Source organism: Tiliqua scincoides, chromosome 1, assembly GCF_035046505.1.
Source record: "Tiliqua scincoides isolate rTilSci1 chromosome 1, rTilSci1.hap2, whole genome shotgun sequence".
Classification (NCBI taxonomy): domain Eukaryota; kingdom Metazoa; phylum Chordata; class Lepidosauria; order Squamata; family Scincidae; genus Tiliqua; species Tiliqua scincoides.
In genome coordinates this window covers 164,418,028-164,423,342 of record NC_089821.1, presented here as the reverse complement: position 1 = coordinate 164,423,342, position 5,315 = coordinate 164,418,028, and the positions used below count along the sequence as shown (strand labels likewise).

General features: G+C 45.5%; 1 pseudogene; it reads right to left on the bottom strand.

Moving 5' to 3' along the window:
* Positions 1-618: 618 nt before the first annotated feature.
* Positions 619-2,094, bottom strand: LOC136646164 (uncharacterized; annotated as a pseudogene).
* Between the last annotated feature and the right edge of the window lie 3,221 nt (positions 2,095-5,315).

Below are 5,315 nucleotides of genomic sequence, written 5' to 3'. Positions count from 1 at the left end.
AGTGAAAAATTCTGGTAGTAAAAGAACACAGGTAGCAGGTGTGTGTGTGTGAAGTGATTGGAATGGATCCATCTTGTCTCTAATACAAAAGCAAGCACAAAAATATTCAGGCAGTTCTCAATTTATGCAGGGTGGTAGGTTTCTGCAAAATCATGCATATGTCAAAAACATGTACAAGTGGGGCCTCGGTATCCACAGGGGATCTGTTTTCAGACCTCAGATTTTTGGCCTCATAAGCGCAGTTCCGGTCCCCTTCAGAGGGCTCAGTTGGGGCCAAGTCTGGTCCAACATGAGTCCAGGGAACCTGCATTCAACCAGATCTGCAGATAAACAGGCTCCACCTGTAAATGAAAACTAGTTTTCCCACAGGAAACCGAGTTTGGCATGGGTTAGGGGATCAGTCCATGAGCCCTTGCTCTGTGAAATGTAGGTTTTGGAGAAGTAGGAAAGCAGTGTCTTTTGTGTAGTATTTTTCCCCTGCAAGATCCCTTGGTAACACTGAGTGCACGTCTGGAGCTATTTTTAGTATTGGGATCATCGTCATCTTTTTCTTCTTCTTTAGTGTTTGTCCCATGTGGTGGCAGAGTCCGCTATTTTGGATTGGAGTCCCTATTTCGCTCAGTTGTGGACTTGGTCTGGGTGTAGGCGGGTGGTTTTCATGTCACCGTGCAGCATGTCAAGCCAGTGCTGCTTTGGTCAGCCCTTCGTTCGTTTGCCATTGACCTCAAAGGCCCTTCTGCACCAGGGTATCACTGTCGGCGTGCAGAACGTGGCCATACCATTGAACCATTGGGGCAGGATGTCTGATCTAGAGGGTAAAGCCTCTGTTAGCCCAAAGATAACATCAGAAGGTCGCCAGTTCGAGGACACCAGCAGCTCCCTGAACGGCTGAGAATGGGAGACCTTGAAGCAGCTGACAAGCCCAGCTGAGTGATTCCACCTGCTCTTAGTGAGAGCAAGAAGCATCTTGGCTGCCCTCCATGTAAGAGATGGAGCTACTTGTCAGCCTGCGTGGGAGAACTGGAGGCCAGAAGTGAGACCAAACCAGGAAGATCCATTCTGAAATGTTGGTTCTTGAAAGAAATAACCTCTATGATTGTAAAAATCCCCTTGAGGGGTTTAGAAACGCCTGCCTATGTAAACCGCCTTGAATAAAGTCAGAGGAGTAATCCAATGACCAGCTAGTTATATTATTATTATTATTATTATTATTATTAAGCGAGGCTTCTCTCAACTTGTTGGCGATTGGAGCGACACCATACCGCTGCTGGATGTTGTCATTGTGCACGTGGTCAAAACAAGCGATACCACTGATCCAACACAGCATCTTTGTCTCCATGTCAGTGAGGCAACGTTCGGTTTCTCTTGTCGCCAGCCAGCATTCAGCTCCGTAGATTGCAACCAGCCGGATGACCGTCCAGTAGATCTTTGACTTGAGGTGGTCACTGATCTTCCTGTCACAAAGGACAGCGGTCATTGTGCACCACTTTGTCCATACTGTGTTTACACACACAGTGGTCTCATGACTCAGGCTGCCAAAAGCTGCAATCGTCGAGCCAGGGTCTCCAAACGTCTCAGCACATGGCAGGTTGATGCCATATATGCAGATTGTCCCGAGCTCATTGGTGTCTATCGTCTTCTTGATGTTGAGGTGGAGGCCAAACACTGTAAGATGGTCACTCCAAGCTTGTACTTGCTGCTCAAGGTCCGCCTGATTGTCAAACGCGAGAAGAATGTCATCTGCATAGAGAAGTGTCCATGGCGCCAGCTTTTGCAAATCGCGGGTGATGACGTCCATCGCTGTGATGAACAGCAGTGGAGAGTGCGCCGAGCCTTGGTGGATGCCGACAGTAATGCAGAAGTCTTTTGACGTTCCAGCGATAGCCTGCACATGACTCTTTGGGTTCTTGTATAGAGCTTCACCCATCAAACAAGTTCTTCTGGCATTCCTTGGGTATGCAGCTCGTAACAGATGACATGTGGCACATGATCAAACACCTTTTCAAGGTCAATAAAGACAACATGCAGTGGCTTTTGCTTCTCTCGGTGCTTCTCAAACAGGAGATGGGTGACATGCACTGCATCTGGGATCATCCTCATCTAAGATAGCCAAAGCACTCTCAAGTTGAATGCTGCTATCAACCACTTAGCTGTCAGCATTCGCACAACACTGACCTCCTCTTTGCTCTCCTCCCCCTCACATTCCTTCTGCTTCTCAAGCTCAAGCAGATCTTGGAGCATAACCTCGTCTTTGTGCAAGTCAATAATTCCTCCACATCTACTAACGCTACTTCAGTGGTTCCCAAACTGTGGGTCGGGACCCACTGGTGGGGTGATGGAAAGATAGATAATTGCCTCAAGCTATTGAGGCTACTGAATTGCTGAGGCTACTGAAAAATCAGATACTGTAGCTACTAACCGTCCTGCAAGGGGCTGAGCTCTTGGAGTTTGCCAGCATGTGTAAATATGTTGATATAAAGTTTGAGGGTCTTTTTTCTGATCGTTATAATAATAATTAATAAATAAAATATTTCTTTCTAGATCTCCTTTTTTATAGTCTGGTAAACCTAGAGTCCCAATAGAGTGTGGTTTTAAAAGGTGGGTTCTGGTGCTTAAAAGTTTGGGAACCATTGCTCTACTTCATCAAGATCCACTTTCTTGGCCACGTTCACAATGTTCTTTCTGTGCACAGATAGGTCACTTTCTACACTGAAGCTTTGAGAATCACACAAAAGATACAGCTTTCTCCAAACCCCATCCATACACAAATGACTGACTGCCTTACATGCTTCACTGACAAGCATGACATAGTCTCTGATATTAAAAGACTTCCAGAATCTTTAAGACTCATCAAACCTATTCTTGACAAGCCTTAAACAGTCTAAACACACTCTGATCCATTGGCTGGATGAGAAAAGTGGTGTTTTGGGGGAGATAAACTGATGTTTCTGCAAAGATCTTGAATGGAGCTGGGATGGCCAGGGGTATTATCCACTCGTAGTAATATCTTAAAGGGCAGATTCTCTCCTTTGCAGTATGACACAACTCATTGTTTGAGCTTAGATATGAGATACTTGCCGATAATGTGACCAGTAACCTACCCCTTCATGGTAACAAAGAAATGAACTGATAAAAGATTTTTAATACAAGTAGGTTACTCCTTATCTGGACATTCGAAATCTGGACTATTCCAAAACTATTCCAGATGATACCCTTTGACAACATGGGGGTTTACAAAGTGATAGGCAAGTGCTGAATTCAACTTGCAGCAGTGGAGGATCTCCCCAGCCTTGCACCCCAGGGCAAAGGTCCAAATTGGCACCCCCCTTGTGGGATGATGGTGCCCCCCACATGCAAATCCCCCCCCACTCACCTGAGGCTCATGGAGCATCGCACGACCGTAGGCTGCCTTGGGGGAGCTTCCTGAGGTTTCCCTTAGGTTTTAAACTGTGCTTCCATTTTTCTGGAAGCACCATTTTCGACCCTGTCATGAGCCTCAAAAAGGCTTCTGTGGGGTCCTAAAGGCTCACGCCTGGGGCATTTGCCCCATCATACTTAATGGGAGGTCCACCACTGACTTGCAGTCCCCTGCAGAACTGCCCCTGAACAGCAACTGACCCTTAGAGGCCTTGAAGCCAGGTGCCATTTTGTTGGCAACCTTCAGTCTCGAAAGACTAATGGTATCGCGCTCTGAAAGGTGGTTCTGACACAGCGTCTAGTGTGGCTGAAAAGGCTGATTCAGGAGTGACAATCCCTTCCACACTGGGAGCAAGTATAGTGTGTCCCTGGTCTGTCTCCCTGGCTATGGGCCTTCCTTCTTTGGCTCTTTGCCTCAGTCTGTTGACAAAGTGTCTGGGAAAGGCCATGCTGCACAGCCTGCTTCTGAGTAGAACGCTCAGAGGCCAAGGTTTCCCACCTGTTGAGGTTCATTCCTAAGGCTTTCAGATCCCTCTTGCAGATATCCGTGTAGCGCAGCTGTGGTCTACCCGTAGGGCACTTTCCCTGCACAAGTTCTCCATAGAGGAGATCCTTTGGGATCCGACCATCGCCCATTTGACCCTTAGAGGCCTTGAAGCCAGGTGCCATTTATTCTCCTGAGAAATGTGTGATTGTGTTTGCATTTGTTTCTAAATCACAGCTGTTTCATCCACGTTAAAGATCTGCATTGCAGAGTAGCCTCCCTTTTCAATGACAGCACAGTAAGCAACTGCTTGTGTAGAGGCAGAGGGCTGGAGGCGGCACTGGGTGGCATTCAGAGTTGTGCTGCCACTGGTCATTCCCCGTCCACCACATAACTGATCTCCTACTGAATCACAGGACAAATATACCCAGTCCCTCCTTCAGACTGCCTTCTGTAGCAAAACTTCTCCCCTATCAGCAAACTTATATTTTCCTTTTCTTTCTCTTCTATTTTCTTTTGTTCAGCCCAAAGGATGTTAGGCACCGTCATGAAAATGGCATAAAGTATGTATGATAGTAGCACTCTGAGTGGGTGAAATGCTCATTTAGTTATACAGTAAGGTCCTTGGATGTCTCCAATAGATTTTTTCAGTCTGAATTATGCTTTTTTAAATTAACTCACATAGAAAATGTTGCCTTTCAGTATCTAGGACAGTCTCCACCATTAAGCAGGCAGTCAAGGTCTTTCCATTCTGTTCAACTTTTTTTTAAGCTCCGTGTTGGCCATTTATGTTCTCTGCCCAAGCTGTTTTGTAATTGCGTTCTTCATGGTGGTGGATTGTCCTTTGCTTAAATTGTTTTATATTTAACAATTTAATTTAAATTCTGAGGTCCAGGACGACGGTTCATGAGTTGGACTTTGATCTGGAAGATCAAGATTCAAATCTCTGCTCAGCCACACAGCTTCCTGGGTGATCTTGAGCCAGTCACTATCTCTCAGTCTCACCTACCTCACAGGGTTGTTGTGAGGGCACAAGGAGGGAAGGAACCATGTACACCATCCTGAACTCCTTGGAGGAAAGGAGGTATAAAAATGTGGAAAAAAATTAATTCTATTATAATTGATTTAGAGAGTTAATTTTAGTTTGTAAGCCACCTTGATTATTTCTTGAATGGGACTGAATGGTGGAACAGAAATCTTTTAATTAAACAAATATACTTGAAATATAAATAGGATGGAACCCTACTTTCTAGGGAGCAAGCCCCTTTGTACTCAGCAGTCTGGCTTCTGATTAAACAAGTTTAGGATTGCACTGGTAGCTGCAACTGTTACACTAATGTAAATCAAACTGTCCAGCCAAGCCAGTTTCTTTAATACTATCCCTCTACTGAATGCTGCATTTTAATGTCTCTAT